This window comes from Hyla sarda, chromosome 9, assembly GCF_029499605.1.
Source record: "Hyla sarda isolate aHylSar1 chromosome 9, aHylSar1.hap1, whole genome shotgun sequence".
Taxonomy (NCBI): Eukaryota; Metazoa; Chordata; class Amphibia; order Anura; family Hylidae; genus Hyla; species Hyla sarda.
In genome coordinates, this window is record NC_079197.1 from 155,079,894 (window position 1) to 155,105,142 (window position 25,249).

Below are 25,249 nucleotides of genomic sequence, written 5' to 3' on the forward strand. Positions count from 1 at the left end.
ATCAATCAAGCGGAGGGGGCGTCACTCCCGGCCGAAGAACGGGAGTAGATAAGAAGAGCTCCCCGCCCAGGTGACTACTTACGGCGGCGGTGACTAGTTTATAACTTCATATCTTCACCATCCCTGGGGGCAGGAGCGTCCCCTGGGAATGGTGAAAATAAAGATTTTACCCTATATAACTCTTTGCCAAGCGTTATATAGGGTAAAATCTGATGATTGGTTCTCTTTAAGATTTTTAAATAGAAGTAATTTAGAAATCTGTGTAACTTTCTGGCACCAGTTGATGTAGAAAAAAATGTTTTCCAGTGGAGTACCCCTTTAAGAACCAGATCCTACTCATTAAAACATGTCTGAAACCCCATGCCTGCCACATTAGCTAAAACAGGAAAGTGTAAGGCATACACAAGAAATTCTACATTATTCTATGCGGCACTATATAATTAAAAAAATTTTTTAGAAAATTTCAGAGTTATTTTTCAAAGACATAAGAAGAAGATGGGGCATTGGGGATAAGATGTCTAGGGGCGGAGTATTACTTTAAGGTCAAAACAGGTGGTGTCAGTAAGGGGTTAAATGGAGGTAATGTAGAATGGTCCAGGATGTTTAGTCATTTCCACACGCATGCACGAGTCCAACTAGAAGATAATGTAACGATGGTACAGGGTGCCAAAAGGGCTAGATAAAATCCAGGAAGGCCTTGACACACTATGTTGGCATTGTGGAGAGGAGTCAGGTACTTTATTGCACATTTTCTGGCAATGTTCCTGGATTGTGAGTTTTTTGGGAACACGTCCATAGGATCACATGCGAGGTAACGAGACAAATAATCCCAGAATGTCCCCAGAATTTTTTCTATTACAATATAATGACCTACTGGTGAGGAAATATAGATACTCCCTACTTAGTTTTTTTAATAGCTATGGCCAGGAGCTGTATCCCTCTTTTCTGGAGACAGAAAAAGGTTCCCTCAATAGCATTCTGGTACAGTATAGTAGGGTGAACGATGCCATGTACTTGGAGAACTTGCATTTAGCAAATAGGGATGACGATATCTGGTTCCTAAGTATATGGCACGCATGGAGAGAATACCAAAATTCATTGGAATTAGTGTTGAGCGGCATAGGCCATATTCGAATTCGCGATATTTCGCGAATATATGGACGAATATTCGTCATATATTCGCTAAATTCGCATATTCATAATATTCACGTTTTATTTTCGCATTCGCGTTTGCGAAAATTAGCATATGCGAAAATTCACGTGCCAGTCTCACACAGTAGTATTAGAGCCTTCTTTAAACCACACAAGCTGGAAGCAGAGAGGGATGATCACTGTGATGTGTACTGTGATAAAAAAAAAAAAAAAAAGAATATTCGTAATTACGAATATATAGTGCTATATTCGCGAATATTCGTGAATTCGCGAATAGTGTTGAGCGGCATAGGCCATATTCGAATTCGCGATATTTCACGAATATATGGACGAATATTCGTCATATATTCGCATATTAGTAATATTAGCGGTTTTATTTTCGCATATGCGAAAAATTTGCCCATGTGAAAATTAGCATATGCGAAAATTAGCATAAGCAGAAATGCGCATATGCGAACATTAGCATATACAATTTTTCGCATGTGCGAAAATTCGCACGCCAGTCTCAAATAGTAGTATTAGAGCCTTCTTTACACCACACAAGCTGGAAGCAGAGAGGGGTGATCACTGTGATGTGAACTGTGAAGAAAAAAAACAACAAAAAAAACGAATATTCGTAATTATGAATATATAGCGCTATTTTTGCGAATATTCACGAATTCACCAATATGCGATATTCGCGAATAAAATTCACATTGCGAATATTCGCGAACAACACTATTCGCGAATAAAATTCGCATTGCGAATATTCGCGAGCAACACTAATTGGAATATGAGGAGGAACTATCCAGGGAAGGGGGAGGGCGAGAGGGGGATAGAGGTGAGGGAGGGATGTAGAGGGGGGGATAGTTAGAGTGAGGAGAAAGGGGAAGGTAGGAGTTAGGATTAGGTATTAAAGGGGTTATCCCTGTTTTAGTACGTACCTGGCAGGCAGTAATGGACATGCTTAGGAAGGATCTGCGCTTGTCTTAAGGCTAAATGGCTATGTTGTGAGATTACCATAACACTGTGGATAGCTTTAGTGAACTGGTATTTCCTGTTTCAGTTTTCTTTTTTTGACTACAAATCCCATAATTCCATTTTCCTCCCTCCCACACATCTGCCACTCCACCCATTGAAACCTAAATGAGCTGCATCCATTCAAAAGACCAGTGGTTTTCAGTCAGGGTGCCTACAGCTGTTGCATTAGTTGCAGATTGATCTCTCTCCCACCAAGCTATCCCTCCACCCATTGAAGCAGACAGGCTTCCTGTCATCAGCTGACTAGTGAGTCAGGTCTCGGCCGCATTGTAACCTGGGAAAAATCTGAGACAACAGTCATTTTGTATGCTGTTAAAAATAAATAATGGGGTGAAAAATCACATAAGAATTGTGAGAAAACCGTCACACACAGGTACAGACACTATATTATGAACTACACTAACTTTACAGCCCCTGTAGCATAGTCAAATAAAACTAATTCCTGGAATACCCCTTTAAGATACAGTGAGACATAGAGAAGTACATAAACAGTTGGTGTACAAGTATAGAACACAAAGTAAAGAGATTTATAGGTTATGTTGCTGTAAAAGATGGATAATTGATGCACTGATTCTTTCTTCGATTGTATTTACGTAGGAAAAATATAAAGAATAAATAAAATGGAGGTAACGTAAAAACTGAAAACAAAAAACAAAACAAAAAAAACATTTCCCTACTTTACTTTTGAATGGAAATAATACATTTATTTCAGTTTTAATTAGTCTCCTAATTCCATTACTCTAACAACCCGTGCTAAATATGTGCCGCTATATCAAGGGGCTTCCTGTCAACCCTGTCAGCTTTATTATTGCCTGCATGCGGTAATTATCGGGGGAGAGGTTATTTAAAACAAAAAGGAGGGATCCAGTAGGTGTAGAGAGATGCGCACATGACATAGACAGGCATCAATTCGCTCTCCTCAATGTCATCGTGGGGAAGTAAGAAGGTCTGATGCACGATGCTATTAAATGCTGGAAAGGGAAAAGTAAATCATGTGCACGGATCAAGTCTTCAAATGTTAACTTATTATACGATATATCACATAATAATGCACAATTTTACAACTTTTGAGGGGTTTTGTTTTTCCGCAGTGCACTTTATGGTAAAACTGACATGTTCCTTTTATTCTGTGGGTCAATACGGTTAAAATCATACCAATATTTACAAAGCTTTTCTATTATTTTACTAGTAAAAGTAAACATTTTTTATAAAAAATAACTTTTTGGGCAAAGTAAGTATGCCTAAGATGGCCCATATCTGACTCTATTACTTTTTTAAAATTTATTTTTCAGTGTATGGGGATGTATGAGAGGTTAATCTTTAGTGATCTGTAGTTTTAATCGGTACAATTTTTGTTTAGATGGGACTTTTAAGTCACTTTTTCTACATTCTTTTCTGATATATGATGTGACCAAAAAGCTGCAGTTCTGGGATTTGGCTTTTTTTAATTTTTTTTTATTTTTTTATTTATTTTACACTCATGCAATTCACTGTACGGGATCATAAACATTAATAGTTCAGACATTTGTGCACACATGGAAACCAAATATATATATATATTTTTATATATGAAAATTTTGAAAAAGGGGCCGATATAAATCTTTATTAGGGGAGGGGCTTTTTATATTTATTTTATTATGTTATGCCTAAGCAAAATTTATCAGCAGATTGCCCCCCAGATTCAAACAGAGAAGGTGAGCGGACCTCCGGAGGGCTGTAATCCGATCGGACCCCACATATATGTTGCAGGGGTTCCGATTGGGCAGGGGGACAGTCATTGTTGCTCCTAGCCCCTTAAAAACACAACTCATTTTGGTCTTGAGGACACAACGGGGGTCCGATAGGCCCCCTAAGCTAGCCAGGATGTAGGATATTATACTTTAGATGCCATGATTGGCATTGATCATGGCGTCTAAACGGGTAACAACAGGAAGTCACAAGATCACTGCTGCCCATCATTATAGTAGCCGACACTCACTGCTATGAAGTGAGCGTTGTGTTGATTAATGCTCCAGGGCCTACAGGTACACGGCGTATGTCCTGGTGCATTAGTGCCCAGGTGGCACAGGTGTAACCGAACAGGTTAAGTTCCTCAAACACTATTGCTCATGGCACCTAAGGAGTTAATGAAGAACACGAATGCCGATAGCAGCCATCACTTACAGTCTATGAGGCATGCGCAGCTCCTGTACTTGTTTCATAGACAGAATGCTGCTCAGCACTTAAATGTACGTCCTGGTGTGTTAAAGGAGTACTTCGGCAAAAATTTACTTTTCCCCTATCCACAGAATAGGGGATAAGTAACTGATTGCGGGGCGTCCGACTGATGGAACCCCCCATGATCACTGTGAGGAGTAGGTGCTGCAGATAGCACCCACTCCATTCATTTTTATGGGAGCATCATTGAAGCTTTCATAGAAATAAATGGAGCGCATGACTTCTACCAATAGACGACACACCGTCCTCACTGAGAGCTCCGGGTCCAATCCTGCCCCCCGCGATCAGCTACTTATCCCCTATCCTGTCGATAGGGGATAATTTAAAGGGGTTCTCCACCATAAGGTGATTTTAGTATGTACCTGGCAGACAGTAATGGACATGCTTAGGAAGGATCTGCGCTTGTCTTGGGGCTAAATGGCTATGTTGTGAAATTACCATAACACTGTGGCTAGCTTTTTGTGAACTGGTATTTCCTGTTTGAATTTTCATTTTTGCCTACAAATCCCACAATTCCATTTTCCATCAGCCACCCCACCCATTGAAACATAAATGATCTGCATCCATTCAAAAGACCTGTGGTTTTCAATCAGGGTGCCTTTCAATCAGGGTTAAAGCGAGTTGTCTAATATTGAGTCGATTGTACTACCAAAACAGTTCTTCTCTGTTAAGGTATGGACCCCATGAGACCTCTGAAGGTGTCCTGTAAGTTGTGACTAGTGTTGCTCACGAATATTCGCAATTTGAATATTCGTCGCGAATTTCGCATATTCGCGAATTCGCGAATATTACTAATTTCGAGATTAAATTCGCTATTACGAATATTCGTCTTTTTTTCAAACTGGTTTAAAAACTGAGCACATTGTAGGGATCTCCTTCGACTGATAAATGCGATGTTTGTATCATTAACCCCTTAAGGACTTTTTTCCGTTTTTGCATTTTCGTTTTTTGCTCCTTGCCTTTAAAAAATCATAACTCTTTCAATTTTGCACCTAAAAATCCATATGGTTGCTTATTTTTTGCGCCACCAATTCTACTTTGTAATGACATCAGTCATTTTGCCCAAAAATCTACGGTGAAATGAAAAAAAAAATCATTGTGCAACAAAATTTAAAAAAAACCCGCTGTTTTGTAACTTTTGGGGGCTTCCGTTTCTACGTAGTACATCTTTCAGTAAAAATGACACCTTATCTTTATTCTGTAGGTCCATATGATTAAAATGATTACCTACTTATATAGGTTTGATTTTGTCATACTTCTGGAAAAAACCATAACTACATGCAGGAAAATTAAAATGTTTAAAATTGTCATCTTCTGACCCCTATAACTTTTTTATTTTTCCATGTATGGGGCGGTATGAGGGCTCATTTTTTGCGCCGTGATCTGAAGTTTTTAACCGTACCATTTTCGCATTGATAGGACTTATTGATCACCAAAAATGCACTATTTTGGACTTTGGAATTTTTTTGCGCGCACGCCATTGACCAAGCGGTTTAATTAATGATATATTTTTTATAATTTGGACATTTCCGCACGCGGTGATACCATATATGTTTATTTTTATTTTTATTTACACTGTGTTTTTTTTTTTATCGGAAAAGGGGGGTGATTCAAACTTTTAATAGGGGAGGGGTTAAATGATATTCCTTCACTTTTTTTTCCACTTTTTTTTGCAGTGTTCTAGCTCCCATAGGGACCTATAACACTGCACACACTGATCTTCATCATTGATCACTGGTTTCTCATAGGAAACCAGTGATCGACGATTCTGCCGCATGACTGCTCATGCCTGGATCTCAGGCACTGAGCAGTCATTCGGCGATCGGACAGCGAGGAGGCAGGTAGGGGCCCTCCCGCTGTCCTGTAAGCTATTCGTGATGCAGCGATTTCGCCGCGGCTATCCCGAACAGCCCACTGAGTTAACCGGCAACTTTCACTTTCACTATGATGCCGAGCCCGCCGTGATATGATGCGGGGTTACCGTGTCACCCCGCATTATATCAGGGGAGCAGGACCAAGGACGTACCAGTACGTCCTTGGTCCTTAAGGGGTTAAAGATCCAGGGATGAGACTGTGAGGCGAAAGGTTTATGCATGCGAATATTCGTGGAAATTCCGCCCTATTTATGCCTGTGAGCCAATGAGAGTTCTGCAAGCACAGCGCGCATGCGCAGATGAGCAAAATTTAGCTATTAATTTTGCATTCGCAATAGCGAAATTTCGCCATTCAAAAAAAGTCACGGATATAACGAATATTCAAATTTCACGAATGTGGGGTGAATATTCGTCCTCATATTCGCGAAATATCACAAATTCGAATATGGCATATGCCGCTCATCACTAGTTGTGAGATGCGTCCTTCATGGATCTGACTTGCTTTTCCGGTAAATCATTTGATTGCTCAATCGGATAAAGATCTGGGGAATTTGCCGTCAACATCTTGATCGCTTCATCTTGTTTCACATTTATGAAAAATTGTTGCAGTGTGGCCAGGTCATTATCCTCCTTAAAGGGGTACTCCAGTGGAAATTTTTTTTTTTAAATCAACTGGTGCCAGAAAGTTAAACAGATTTGTAAATTAGGTAAAAAACTGGGGTTGTGCAGCTCACAATTAACTAGCCGAGGTAAGAGGGCTACACACCTACACCTGGTGTTATAATAGGGGAAACAAAACTAAAAAAGTAGCCAACCCCTCTAGGCTAGCATCAGTTGCCTGATACAATGATGTAATGGAAAAAATGATGACTGGATCGTGCTTCAATTATAATATATGAAAGTGCAAATTTATTACACAATATAAAATACATAAATGATATTTTGTAAACAGTAAATCCTCGAAGCACAAGGGCCCTTGTGCCGAGGAAAATTACAATATAAAACTTATACAAACACCGATAGCTATCATTAGAAATTTTTGCAATGCAATGTTACTTTAAATCCGGCCTCCGATAATCCAAAATGCATTTAAAGTCCCTTAAAAGGTATGGATTCCAAATGTTATACGTAAGATACGTCAAGTCCCATAAAAGGTATAGATCACAAATGCTAAACGTGGAATAGATAAATTATAGTTACCAGTCTGCAATACATCCCGATAAAAGGTCACCTTGAGTTGAAATGTGGAGTCCGCACGGTTAGGTGGTACCAGACGCTGGCATGCGTCCTCGCGGTGGTCTGCCTGCCACAGACCAGCTGTAATGGTAGCCGCTTGCTGATGTTTCGCTGCAGATGGTAACCACACGATGAAGCAGGTGCGGACTTCTAGGTAACTCGATGGTGGGTGACATCACAGGCGCTGGGCAATGCTGCCTGGAAGATGGTCCCGGGAGCGGTGTACTGCTTAGCAAAACTGGATCGGAGTTCACCGTTGAACAGTCAGGTAGCGGTGATGTAAAATATTCTTTTACCTAGACGCGTTTCAGGGCTCACATGTGCTTTATACACGGCCGTTTCCTCAGTAGGCTTGCATGTTTTTTGAAGCAAAAGATCCACTATTTATTTGTCCGGTCGCAATCAGATAAATTGTATAAAGGTGATACTTAGAATATTCAAAAAATAGGAATGGATCACTATGGAGGGGTTTGGTGTATAAAACCTGAACTAGACTCGTAAGTCAGTACATACTTGCAGATTTTGTATTATCGCATTGTGTGTATTGGTTTTGGCGACAGATTCAACAATTTCAAAATGGGCAAAAAAAACAAACATATAATAACATTGACTATATAACTCCTATAATTAGATAGAGGCTCTAAAACATAAGGAATATAAGAGCTTCGCGTGACGGAAGTTCACGATCGCAACCTAACCGTCGCATCGTGTGAACGGAGGCAATAGCAGACATGGTATCCTAACTTGGATTACCTAGTATGAACCAATATAAATACAAGTATAAAGAAAAAGAGAAGGTAATAATAATACTGGAAATAAAAATAATTTAATGGAAAAATAAATAAATAAAAATAAAGTTAAATGAAATGAAATATAAAGAAGGAAAGTAGTATTTTATTATTTTTATCTATATTATTATACTACTTTTCTTCTTTATATTTCATTTCATTTAACTTTATTTTTATTTATTTATTTTTTTGCGATCGCGAACTTCCGTCGCATCGCGTAAAGCTCTTATATTCCTTATGTTTTAGAGCCTCTATCTAGTTATAGGATTTATATAGTCGATGTTATTATATGTTTTTTTTTGCCCATTGTGAAATTGTTGAATCTGTCGCCAAAACCAATACACACAATGCGATAATACAAAATCTGCAAGTATGTACTGACTTATGAGTCCATACTAATTCTAGTTCGGGTTTTATACACCAAACCCCTCCATAGTGATCCATTCCTAGTTTTTGAATATTCTAAGTATCACCTTTATACAATTTATCTGATTACGACCGGACAAATAAATAGTGGATCTTTTGCTTCAAAAAACATGCAAGCCTACTGAGGAAAGGGCCGTGTATAAAGCACATGTGAGCCCTGAAACGCGTCCAGGTAAAAGAAAATTTTACATCACCGCTACCTGACTGTTCAACGGTGAACTCCGATCCAGTTTTGCTAAGCAGTACACCGCTCCCGGGACCATCTTCCAGGCAGCATTGCCCAGCGCCTGTGACGTCACCCACCATCGAGTCACTTAGAAGTCCGCACCTGCTTCATTGCTTTATTGTGTGGTTACCATCTGCAGCGAAACATCAGCAAGCGGCTACCATTACAGCTGGTCTGTGGCAGGCAGACCGCTGCGAGGACGCATGCCAGCGTCTGGTACCACCTAACCGTGCGGACTCCACATTTCAACTCAAGGTGACCTTTTATCGGGATGTATTGCAGACTGGTAACTGTAATTTATCTATTCCACGTTTAGCATTTGGAATCTATACCATTTACGGGACTTGACGTATCTTACGTATAACATTTGGAATCCATACCTTTTAAGGGACTTTAAACTCATTTTGGATTATCGGAGGCCGGATTTAAAGTAACATTGCATTGCTAAAATTTCTAATGATAGCTATCGGTGTTTGTATAAGTTTTATATTGTAATTTTCGTCGGCACAAGGGCCCTTGTGCTTCGAGGATTTACTGTTTACAAAATATCATTTATGTATTTTATATTGTGTAATAAATTTGCACTTTCATATATTATAATTGAAGCACGATCCAGTCATCATTTTTTCCATTACATCATTGTATCAGGCAACTGATGCTAGCCTAGAGGGGTTGGCTACTTTTTTAGATTTGTAAATTACTTCTATTTAAAAATCTTATCTTCCAGTACTTATCAGCTGCTTTATGCTCCAAAGGATGTTCTTTTCTTTTTGAATTTATTTTCTGTCTGACCACAGTGCTGCCACCTCTGTCCATTTCAGGAACTTCACGTCACTCCCCCTCAATGCAAGTCTATGGGAGGGGGCATAACGGTCTTTCACTCTACCAGCAAAGATAGTTTCCTCACAGCCTCTACTGCCAACTGAGTTACACCCTTTCTGTAACCCAGTAATAAGCTGTCCTCGGCACCTGTGCTGACTTAGGCCAAACTTGAAACCTGGACTAGCCAGGAAGGGAATAACTGTCCCCACTATCAACCTGCCAGTCATTCCATAAAAATCGTGGACTGACAGCTGTTGCAAAACTACAACTCCCAGTATGCCCGGACAGCCATTGGCTAGAGGTCCACTGTTTGGAGACCACAGTTTTGACATCACGGCCACACCTCTTGTGATGTCACATCACTCCCCCTCAATGCAAGTCTATGGGAGGGGGGCGTGACAGTCTTTCACTCTACCAGCAAAGATAGTTTCCTCACAGCCTCTACTGCCAACTGAGTTACACCCTTTCTGTAACCCAGTAATAAGCTGTCCTCAGCACCTGTGCTGACTTAGGGCAAACTTGAAACTTGGACTAGCCAGGAAGAGAATAACTGTCCACACCACCAACTTGCCAGTCATTCCATAAAAATTGTGGACCGACAGCTGTTGCAAAACAACAACTCCCAGCATGCCCGGACAGCCGTTGGCTGTCCAGGCATGCTGGGAGTTGTAGTTTTGCAACAGCTAGAGGTCCACAGTTTGGAGACCACTGCTTTACATCAGGAATCAGCTCCTCCAGGACAGACAGGACTGGACCTCTTGTACACAAGTGTTAAGTTTCTTGCCATTTTCTCCTCTAGATATTTCACTAATCCTTATCCCAGCTGGAAGCCCAAATGTAAGATTGTAGCGGCAGCCAGGAAGGCTCGTGCTGTGTTTGGCTTGTCAGTTATCCGAATAATTATTATGGAAATCATCCTTGACATTCTAAAGAGGCACATGACACTATTAAATGATTTGTATCCAATTTCCTTTCTCACTGTGTTTAGCCTGGTGTTCGTGTAGATATTGATAAAACATTCACAAATAAGAATTTAGAATAAACTTGGATGGTGTAACCATTGCGGGAGTTTAATGAGATGAATTATATACCCCGGGTCGCCTATTGTTTATTTTTTATTTTAATTTTTTATACTATATACAGAAGGAAAGCTTATGTGTGAATTAACTCCTGAAAGCTCCACTTGACCAAGTGTATGAAGGCCTCTGAATGGTTGGCCACCTTTTTTCTTGGCACCATTAGACCCCAGATGCATGACGGAATTTCCAAACAGAATCCGCTAAACTGCAGAAAATCTGCCGCCAACTAGGCAGAACAAAATCTGAGTGGATGCACGGAAATCCCGCCATGTCTATTCTGCCTCGCAGTGGGCTCTGGGCAGGGCCAGATTAAGGCTGCTTGGAGGACGGAGCACTTTACTATGATGGGGCCCCCATTCCCCGAAAAAAAACCAATGCCGAACAGTCACATCCCTAAACCTCAACCCCCCTGTGCATGTTTTCAATTATGACAATTAACAAGCCTTCACATCGGCATGAGCATTTCAGACTATGCAGCCCATTTTTTGGTGGGGGTCCATCTGCTGGGACCCCCATAAATTACCTCAGTTCCAGTGGCTTTCCACCTACTGAAAATCTACAACTCCCATAATGTCTTGAGAGCCTTAGGCATCGTAGAAGTTGTAGTTTTCCAACAGTTGGAAAGCCACAGATTGGGGTACAGTTTCACTCATGAACAAAATGATATAATGGCTACAATATAATACACAATGATATAATGGCTACAATATAATACACAATGATATAATGGCTACAATAAAATACACAATGATATAATGGCTACAATATAATACACAATGATATAATGGCTACAATAAAACACACAATGATATAATGGCTACAATATAATACACAATGATATAATGGCTACAATAAAATACACAATGATATAATGGCTACAATATAATACACAATGATATAATGGCTACAATATAATACACAATGATATAATGGCTACAATATAATACACAATGATATAATGGCTACAATATAATACACAATGATATAATGGCTACAATATAATACACAATGATATAATGGCTACAATAAAATACACAATGATATAATGGCTACAATAAAATACACAATAATATAATGGCTACAATAAAATACACAATGATATAATGGCTACAATAAAATACACAATAATATAATGGCTACAATATAATACACAATGATATAATGGCTACAATAAAATACACAATAATATAATGGCTACAATATAATACACAATGATATAATGGCTACAATATAATACACAATGATATAATGGCTACAATATAATACACAATGATATAATGGCTACAATATAATACACAATGATATAATGGCTACAATATAATACACAATGATATAATGGCTACAATATAATACACAATGATATAATGGCTACAATATAATACACACTGATATAATGGCTACAATAAAATACACAATGATATAATGGCTACAATATAATACACAATGATATAATGGCTACAATATAATACACAATGATATAATGGCTACAATATAATACACAATGATATAATGGCTACAATATAATACACAGTGATATAATGGCTACAATATAATACACAATGATATAATGGCTACAATAAAATACACAATGATATAATGGCTACAATAAAATACACAATGATATAATGGCTACAATATAATACCCAATGATATAATGGCTACAATAAAATACACAATGATATAATGGCTACAATATAATACACAATGATATAATGGCTACAATATAATACACAATGATATAATGGCTACAATATAATACACAATGATATAATGGCTACAATATAATACACAATGATATAATGGCTACAATAAAATACACAATAATATAATGGCTACAATAAAATACACAATGATATAATGGCTACAATAAAATACACAATAATATAATGGCTACAATATAATACACAATGATATAATGGCTACAATATAATACACAATGATATAATGGCTACAATATAATACACAATGATATAATGGCTACAATAAAATACACAATAATATAATGGCTACAATATAATACACAATGATATAATGGCTACAATATAATACACAATGATATAATGGCTACAATATAATACACAATGATATAATGGCTACAATATAATACACAATGATATAATGGCTACAATATAATACACAATGATATAATGGCTACAATATAATACACAATGATATAATGGCTACAATAAAATACACAATGATATAATGGCTACAATATAATACACAATGATATAATGGCTACAATATAATACACAATGATATAATGGCTACAATATAATACACAATGATATAATGGCTACAATATAATACACAATGATATAATGGCTACAATATAATACACAGTGATATAATGGCTACAATATAATACACAATGATATAATGGCTACAATAAAATACACAATGATATAATGGCTACAATAAAATACACAATGATATAATGGCTACAATATAATACCCAATGATATAATGGCTACAATAAAATACACAATGATATAATGGCTACAATATAATACACAATGATATAATGGCTACAATATAATACACAATGATATAATGGCTACAATATAATACACAATGATATAATGGCTACAATATAATACACAATGATATAATGGCTACAATAAAATACACAATGATATAATGGCTACAATATAATACACAATGATATAATGGCTACAATAAAATACACAATGATATAATGGCTACAATATAATACACAATGATATAATGGCTACAATATAATACACAAAGATATAATGGCTACAATATAATACACAATGATATAATGGCTACAATATAATACACACTGATATAATGGCTACAATATAATACACAATGATATAATGGCTACAATATAATACACAATGATATAATGGCTACAATATAATACACAATGATATAATGGCTACAATAAAATACACAATGATATAATGGCTACAATATAATACACAATGATATAATGGCTACAATATAATACACAATGATATAATGGCTACAATATAATACACAATGATATAATGGCTACAATATAATACACAATGATATAATGGCTACAATATAATACACAATGATATAATGGCTACAATATAATACACAATGATATAATGGCTCACAGGTGACGTCTTCTCTGTTGTCTTCCATTTTCTCCTTTAACCGGTCCAGATGGGGTGGCGGCTTCCAGCTACATCTTCCTCTGCAGAATGTGATACCCAGACATAATTGGTTCCTCACTTTGTCAGCAGATCCTTATCCTGTATATGAGAAAATATTCAATACAGTGGGGGCAGTACAAGATATTAACTCTGCAGGGTGCCCAAACCTTTGCAGACACCATTTTTTTGTTTTCTGTTATTTTGAAAGTGTAAATGATGGAAATAAAATCTAACTTTTGTTGACACATTATAAGGATGTCTAATCTGTAATTTGATGCCTTTTGGAGATTTTTCCATCTTTCCTTGGCTTCTTTATGCACATTAATACAATTTTTTACCTGGGGTGCCCAAACTTTTGATCCCCACTGTATGAGCCTGTTAGATACTGTGCCCCCTGAATATAACCCTGCCAAACACTAAGCCCCTGAAAGTAAATACTACCACACACTTTCTTCTCAGTTTGTATGAATCCCACCCCTCTACTGTCCGCCAGACCCCTTTGTCCCCCCAGATCTCTGTGTCCCCTCCTGCAGACCCCTGTCTTCTCCTCCCCAACCCCTCAGTCACCCCCAAACCCCCAGTCCTTCTACAGATCCCTCAGTCACCCCCCAGACCACTCAGTCACCCCCGGTCCTCCGCAAGACCCCTCTTTCCCCTCCTCCACTGTCCCCTCAGTCACCCCAGACTCCTCAGTCCTCCTACAGATCCTTCAGTCACCCCTAGACCCCTACGTCATCACCCATCCTCCTCCAGACCCCTCTCTTCCCTCCTTCTCCAACCCCTCAGTCCTCTTCCAAAGATCCTTATCACCCCACTGTCCCTTTCTCCAGATCCCTTTGTCCTTTTTATTTAGACTCTGTTCCCCACATACTGTTTCCTGAGTCCTGTCCCTGTGCTATTACATCACTTTGTATTATCCTTGTACTGTGATGTCACTGTATATTATCCCTGTACTGTGACATAATTGTGTACATTAACCCTGTACAGTGACTCACCGTACAGGGTTAATATATACATTGACTCACCGTACACCTAATAGTCCTCCCTAATGCATAAGGACAATTTTTATGCAGATATTGTCAGTTCCCTTGGTTATATTGATGTTAAACACAGAAAACCATGTACAGATGACAATAAAACAATTTGCATAGGGCTCATGGCTGAATTAAACATGTGAATTGTGCTAACGGTGTCAGCTATAATACAGACATGGAAGAAATGTTTATTAAAAGGCCACAGCACAGTGTGAGCTCACGAGGTAAAACTTGGTGACAGGTTCAGATCATATACATGTACTGTTTATGCATGCTTCATACACACAACACACATACTGTACACAATACATACTGTACATGCTTCATACACACATACTGTACACAATACATACTGTTCATGCATGCTTCATACACACAACACACATACTGTACATATTATATACTATACATGCTTCATACACACATACTGCACACAATACATACTGTACATGCTTCATACACACAACACACATACTGTACACAATACATACTGTACATGAATCATACACACATACTGCACACAATACATACTGTACATGCTTCATACACACAACACACATACTGTACACAATCCATAATGTACATGCTTCATACACACATACTGTACACAATACATACTGTTCATGCATGCTTCATACACACAACACACATACTGTACATATTATATACTATACATGCTTCATACACACATACTGTACACAATACATACTGTACATGCTTCATACACACAACACACATACTGTACACAATACATACTGTACATGCTTCATACACACAACACACATACTGTACACAATACATACTGTACATGCATGCTTCATACACACAACACACATACTGTACATATTATATACTATACATGCTTCATACACACATACTGCACACAATACATACTGTACATGCTTCATACACACAACACACATACTGTACATATTATATACTATACATGCTTCATACACACATACTGTACACAATACATACTGTACATGCTTCATACACACAACACACATACTGTACACAATACATACTGTACATGCTTCATACACACAACACACATACTGTACACAATACATACTGTACATGCATGCTTCATACACACAACACACATACTGTACATATTATATACTATACATGCTTCATACACACATACTGCACACAATACATACTGTACATGCTTCATACACACAACACACATACTGTACACAATACATACTGTACATGCTTCATACACACAACACACATACTGTACACAATACATACTGTACATGCTTCATACACACAACACACATACTGTACACAATACATACTGTATATGCATCATACACTCAACACACATACTGTGCACAATACATACTGTACATGCTTCATACACACAACACACATACTGTACACAATACATACTGTACATGCATCATACACACAATACACACACTGTACACAATACATACTGTATATGAATCATACACACATACTGTACACAATACATATTGTTCATGCATGCTTCATACACACAACACACATACTGTACACAATACATAATGTACATGCTTCATACACACAACACACATACTGTACACAATACATACTGTACATGCATCATACACACATTACACATACTGTACACAATACATACTGTACATGAATCATACACACATACTGTACACAATACATACTGTACATGCTTCATACACACAACACACATACTGTACACAATACATACTGTATATGCATCATACACTCAACACACATACTGTACACAATACACACTGTACATGCTTCATACACACAACACACATACTGTACACAATACATACTGTACATGCATCATACACACAATACACATACTGTACACAATACATACTGTACATGAATCATACACACATACTGCACACAATAAATACTGTTCATGCATGCTTCATACACAACACACATACTGTACACAATACATACTGTACATGCTTCATACACACAACACACATACTGTACACAATACATATTGTACATGCATCATACACACATTACACATACTGTACACAATACATACTGTACATGAATCATACACACATACTGTACACAATACATACTGTACATGCTTCATACACACAACACACATACTGTACACAATACATACTGTATATGCATCATACACTCAACACACATACTGTACACAATACATACTGTACATGCTTCATACACACAACACACATACTGTACACAATACATACTGTACATGCATCATACACACAATACACACACTGTACACAATACATACTGTATATGAATCATACACACATACTGTACACAATACATATTGTTCATGCATGCTTCATACACACAACACACATACTGTACACAATACATAATGTACATGCTTCATACACACAACACACATACTGTACACAATACATATTGTACATGCATCATACACACATTACACATACTGTACACAATACATACTGTACATGAATCATACACACATACTGTACACAATACATACTGTACATGCTTCATACACACAACACACATACTGTACACAATACATACTGTATATGCATCATACACTCAACACACATACTGTACACAATACACACTGTACATGCTTCATACACACAACACACATACTGTACACAATACATACTGTACATGCATCATACACACAATACACATACTGTACACAATACATACTGTACATGAATCATACACACATACTGCACACAATACATACTGTTCATGCATGCTTCATACACAACACACATACTGTACACAATACATACTGTACATGCTTCATACACACAACACACATACTGTACACAATACATACTGTACATGCATCATACACTCAACACACATATTGTACACAATACATACTGTACACGCTTCATACACACAACACACATACTGTACACAATACATACTGTACATGCATCATACACTCAACACACATACTGTACACAATACACACTGTACATGCTTCATACACACAACACACATACTGTACACAAGACATACTGTACATGCTTCATACACACAACACACATACTGTACACAATACATACTGTACATGCATCATACACTCAACACACATACTGTACACAATACATACTGTACATGCTTCATACACACAACACACATACTGTACACAATACATACTGTACATGCATCATACACTCAACACACATACTGTACACAATACATACTGTACATGCTTCATACACACAACACACATACTGTACACAATACATACTGTACATGCATCATACAGACACAGCAAACATACTGCACACAATACGTACTGTGCATGCATCCATCACATACACAACACACATACTGTACACAATACATACTGTACATGCATCATTCACACACACATACTGTACACAATACATACTGTACATGCATCATTCACACACACACATACTGTACACAATACATACTGTACATGCATCATTCACACACACACACACACACACACACATACTGTACACAATACATACTGTACATCACCACAGCACACATACTGTACACAATACATACTGTACATGCATCATTTACACACACACACACACACACACACACACATACTGTATACAATACATACTGTACATCACCACAACACACATACTGTACACAATACATTCTGTACATGCTTCATACACACAACACACATACTGTACACATTACATACTGTACATGCATGCATTATATACACACAACACACATACTGCACACATTACACATAGAGATGAGCGAATTTTTGAAAAATTCGATTTGGCCAATTCACTGAAGAAAAAAAAAAAAAAAAAAAACGATTTGATCCGAATAAATTCTTGCCAAATTTTTTATTAGTAATGTATTTTAATAATGTGTTTAATAAAGTGTGTGTGTGTTTCACTTTTTTTTCAAATTTTTAAAAACATTTCTTAGGTAGTACTAAGAAATGGGAGTAGTAGTACCTGTACTAATAGACAGATCGCCACAGGCATAACTCCTGACACCCGCTGCAATTGTCCTGTATAATGTATAGATGTGGGCGGCTTTCTCGCATCTAGATAGGACGATCGCATAGGGTGTCAGGAGTGAAACCTGCTGTGATCTGTCCTTAACTGCAGGTACTACTTCTCTCAACATGGAGCACACTGTGCTCCATGCTGGGAGCTGTAGTACCTGCATTAATAGACAGATCGCACTTCTAACACCCGATGCGATTGTCCTGTATAATGTATAGATGTGGGCGGCCGGCCGCTCTTCTCTGGTCCCCCTGTAGTATGAGTATATGCCGTATATATGTAGGGTGGCTGACCCCCCTACATATACACCTATTATTCATATTTCCTGCAGAACTGTGAGTGGCTGGAACCATCTGACCAATCACATCTCTCTGTGGGAAATAGAAATATGTGTATATATACAGCAGTGCAGGGGACCATAGAAGAGCGGCCGGCCGCATCTATACGTTATACAGGAGGATCGAAACGGGTGTCAGAAGTGACACGGGCGATCTGTCAATTAGTACAGGTACTACTACTCCCATCATGGAACAGTGTGTTCCATGCTGGGAGTAGTAGTACCACCTAAAAAAAAGTGAAAAACACACACACTACATTTTTATTATTGTTGGCTACATTTTTAGTGCCCTGCCCGCCCAGTTAAATTGATCCTTAGAAAAAGTAAAAGGGTGGAGGTACTCTATCTATAAAATGTCCGAGAACACTGCCCAGGTGATATCCTCATAAACACCCAAAATAAATTTAAAAAGAAGAGAAATGGCAGGTTCTCAAGGACTACTCTGTCGTCATAAATGAGATGGGATATGGAGTGATTTAATGTAAATGACGGTTATGGATATGGGAAAATAGGTTATTTTGGATATTAATAAATTAATTATGATAGCTAAAATGTATGAGTGTTCTGTTATATGGCTAAATTAGGTGGATATACATGTATTGTAGTGGCTGAATGTGTGCGTGTTCTATAATAATCAGGGGTAAATGGTAAGTGTATGAAAGGAACGTGTATCTAAAGGGTTTATGGTCAATGTATAAAAATAGTAGGTAGGAAAATGCCCAAAGTACAATAGTGATTTATCAGTTATTACATATAAAATAATTTACATATAAAATAATTTACATATAAAATAATTTACATATAAGAGTGGTGCAATAAACAATGCAATGTATTCAAATGAAGTTATGTCACTGAGTATCAGTCGGCGCAGCTTTCCACAGCTCGCAGGCGCTGCAGTCTTGCACAATTCGGCCCACTAGAGAGCACTAAAGCGGAGATGTAATAGACATGCAGAAGCAAGGTTTTGTATGCGATACTAACCTGCCATCCACTTGCTTCTGCATGTCAAATTACCATTTTATAGCCTGTTGTGATGGACGCCAGTGGTGTAGTTTCCAGTATATTAATTAAATATACAATTTCCAAAGTAAGAAGAAAGTACCAAATATGTTTTTACCATGTAAGACTACAGCCCACGGTATAAGCTTAGCAGTGGTGAGGGTATGCTGGAAGTTGTCGTTTCATCCATCATAACTGCAGAATTTACAAGTGACTATAGCACTGAGGGGATACTACCACACACTGTGCCCTCTGAATATAATACTACCACAGACTGCACCCCCTGAATATACTACTACCACACACTGTACCCTCTGAATATAATACTTCCACACACTGTACCCCCTGAATATAATACTACCACACACTGTGCCCTCTGAATATAATACTACCACACACTGCACCCCCTGAATATACTACTACCACACACTGTACCCTCTGAATATAATACTTCCACACACTGCACCCCCTGAATATAATACTACCACACACTGTGCCCTCTGAATATAATACTACCACACACTGCACCCCCTGAATATAATACTACCACACACTGCGCCCCTGAATATAATGCTACCACACACTGCACCCCCTGAATATAATACTACCACATACTCTGCCCCCTGAATATAACACTACCACACACTGTGCCCTCTGAACATAATAATACCTCACACTTCACCCTCTGAATATAATACTACCTCACACTTCACCCTCTGAACATAATAATACCTCACACTTCACCCTCTGAATATAATACTACCTCACACTGCACCCTCTGAATATAATACTACCACACATTGCGCCCTCTGAATATAATAATACCTCACACCGCACCCTCTGAATATAATACTACCTCATACTGCACCCTCTGAATATAATACTGCCACACACTGCGCCCTCTGAAGATAATACTACCACACACTGTGCCCTCTGAATATAATACTACCACACACTGCGCCCCCTGAATATAATACTACCACACATTGCGCCCTCTGAATATAATAATCCCACACACTGCGCCCCATGAATATAACACTACCACACACTGTGCCCTCTGAATATGATACTACCATACACTGCGCCCTCTGAATGTAATACTACCACACACTGCACCCCCTGAATATAATACTACCACACACTGCGCCCCCTGAGTATAATACTACCATATAATTCAGAGGGTGCAGTGTGAGGTAGTATTATATTCAGAGGGTGCAGTGTGAGGTAGTATTATATTCAGGGGGTACAGTGTGTGGTAGTATTATATTCAGAGGGTGCAGTGTGAGGTAGTATTATATTCAGAGGGTGCAGTGTGAGGTAGTATTATATTCAGAGGTTGCAGTGTGTGGTATCTATCTATCTCATATCTGTCTTTTCATCTATCTTGCAATTTGCTTAGGCAATTGGATATTATAAGAGCCCACTTTCAAACCGCCCTATGTATAATTAATAGCATTAAACAGCAGTGAGAGATGGTGACACAGAGGTATAGTTTAAAACAGAGCTTGTCCTTTTTTTAGTTTCAGCATGAAATAAAAATATATATATATCTTCACCTACAGGCACAAAACACACACACACAGAAAAATAGTCCCCTGCTAATCTGTCAAAGCGCTAATTATACATAAATGTTCCTTGGCTATGAAGGTGACTTCCTACCAGTCAACTGACCAAACCGAACCAAACACCCTTTTTGCAACCCAACTAGTAAGTTGTCCTCAGCACCTGTGCTGACTTGGGCCAAACTAAAAACTTTAACTAGCCAGGAAGGGAAAAGCTGCCAAACTAACAACCTGCCTGTCATTTATACATGTGCAATTCGGTTCGGCACGAATGTCAAGTTTACCGAATTTTGCCATTTTCGTGCATTCGGGCCGTTGCGAATGCACAAATTTTTTTTTTTATATTTCCAAATAGCAAGGATAAAACGAATAGCAACATAATGAATGCATTCGTTATTCTCTGAATGCATGAGGTAAAAAAACGAATGCATTCGTTATCCGAAAACAAATGCATTAATTATTTACCGAATGCATGCAGTAAAAAAACGAAAGTAAAGAATTCTTTCTAATTTTTTTATTGTTCCTTGCGCTGCACTGTTTCTGACTGTTAGTTACTGTTTTACTGTTACTAGGGTGCCTCCAGCTGTTACAAAACTACAACACCCACCCAGCATGGCTTTTGTCAGAAATGGGTGACCAGGTCAATGACATGCATAGTAATTGCCGTGGGAACATTTTTCATTCATAAAACTGCAGGCTTAATTGGATAATTGCTGTGTAGAACGCTTAGGACACCAAACATTCTACACTGCAATTATCCAATTAAGTCTGCGGTTTTATGAATGAAAAATGTTCCCACGGCAATTACTATGCATGTCATTGACCTGGTAACCCATTTCTGACAAAAGCCAGTGGAATTTGAAAATGAATTAAAAAGCATTGAGCGAATGCGTGTGTTTGCCAAAGTGTGCCTCCAGCTGTTTCAAAACTACAACCCCCAGCATTCCCAGACAGCCGCATGCTGGGTGGGTGTTGTAGTTTTGCAACAGTTTGATCGATGCGTTTGATTGTCGGGTGATTTATGTATAACATCATGTTATAAATAAATCACCCGACAATCAAACACATCGATCAAACACATCAATCATTCATACAGCATTCATTCATTCATTCATTCATTCATTTACTCATGTATTAATATAAATCACATAAAATCATATTGTCTTACCTGTCTTACAATGTTCCGATCTCTGCGGCTGCCCTCTTTTCCTGCACACACTCCCGATAATGGTCCCCTGCTTAAAAAAGGTTTAGCCGAATGTACCCGAATACCGAATGTATACGAAAAATCAAACCCACCCGAATATGAATGTATCTGAAAAAATCAAACCCAGACACCCGAATACCGAATGTATCCGAAAAAATTAGCCCCCGAACACCGAATGTATCCGAAAAAATTAACCCACCGGACACCCGAATACCGAATGTATCTGAAAATCAAAACTGAAAATATTACTGAACTGAAAATTTTATAAAAAAACAAAAAACGAAACGAAAAATAACGAAAATTTTTCTTCTGCACATGTCTACTGTCATTCCATAAAAATCCAGGGGCGAAACAGACTTCACCAAAAATCCCATAGTAGCTATAGTCTGCCAGAGTTTTCAACACTATTTCTGGATTTCTTATATCTCCTCCAGCTTTCCCTGAATGAGATATGTACTTCCTGAAACCTGGCAGATACTTATGACAGGTACCTTGGAGAAATATACTGATCCCTGACCACAATTATATATATATATATATATATATATATATATATGTATATACATGCTCTGCTGTTCACACTGCTGTTTGGCCTCCTATCAGAGTCCCCTGATACATAGCACTATGTTTGTTATTACTTAATGGGACTTGTCAGGCACTTTTGGGACCCACTGTACAATGAATATCATTGTTTCTGTTATAAACAGAAATGTCAATCTCAGACTGTAATAAACATATAAATAACAAATATTGAAGAACAAACATTCCCTGATAAGGACAATGCTCGTGAGAACATACAAGGAAATAACACTGACAATAGCTGCACACAGCTTTCAATACGTTGGGGGCTTTATAAACCATCTGTACAATACAGATCTAATGTAACTCAGTCTAGTTTTTTGTCTTTAACCCCTTCATGACCCAGCTATTTTTTTTTTTCTGGCTTACGTTTTTTTTCCTCCTTACTTTCTAAGACCCATAACTTTTTTTTATTTCCGACTGATAAAGTTGTATTAGGGCTTCTTTACTACGTGACAAGTTGTTCTTTCCACTGATACACTTTGTTTTATCATACAATGTATTGCGAAGCCTGCAAAAAATTACATGTAGGGCAAAATTGAAAAAAAAAAATGTAATTTCACAATTTTGTAGGGCAATAATTTTTTCGGAGTTTAAAATACTGTAAATCTGACAAGCTATCTTTATTCTATGGGTCAGTACGATTCCATAGATACTAAACTTGAATCATTTTTGTTTGGTTTTATGGTTAACATTTATTTTTGAAAACTTGAAATTACCATGTTCTTACCCCTATCATTTTTTTTCTCCACCTACAGAGCTATGTTAGGGTTTGTTATTTTTCGCCACGAGCTGTCGTTTTTAACGGTACCACTTTTGTGTAATTCTGGCTTTTTGATCACTTTTTATTAGAGATGAGTGAACTTACAGTAAATTCGATTCGTCACGAACCTCTCGGCTCGGCAGTTGCTGACTTTAGCCTGCATAAATTAGTTCAGCTTTCAGGTGCTCCGATGGCTGGAGACTCTCTCCTAGGACTGTATCCACGTTTTCCAGCCCACCGGAGCACCTGAAAGCTGAACTTATTTATGCAGGCTAAAGTCAGCAAGCGCCGAGCCGAGAAGTTCGTTACGAATCGAATCACTGTAACTTTGCTCATCTCTACCTTTTATTTAGTTTTTTTTTGTGATGTAATGTAATCAGAAATCAGCAATTTTGGCATTTGGAATTTTTTTTTAGCGTTCATGCCGTTCACCATACAGCATCAGAAACATAAAAATTCAATAGTTTGAACAACTACGCCAGCGGCAATACCAAATATGTGTATTTTTTTCTTTTTTGTACAGTGTTTTTTTTAACCCCTTGAGGACAGGGCCATTTTTCATTTTTGCACTTTCGTTTTTTTCTCCTCCCCTTCTAAAAATCATAACGCTTTCAGTTTTCCACCTACAGACCCATATAAGGGCTTGTTTTTTGCGCCACCAACTGTACTTTGTAATGACATTAGTCATTGTACATTTTGGGGGCTTTCAATTCCACAAAGTGCACTTTTCAGTAAAAAGGACACCTTATATTTATTCTGTAGGTCCATA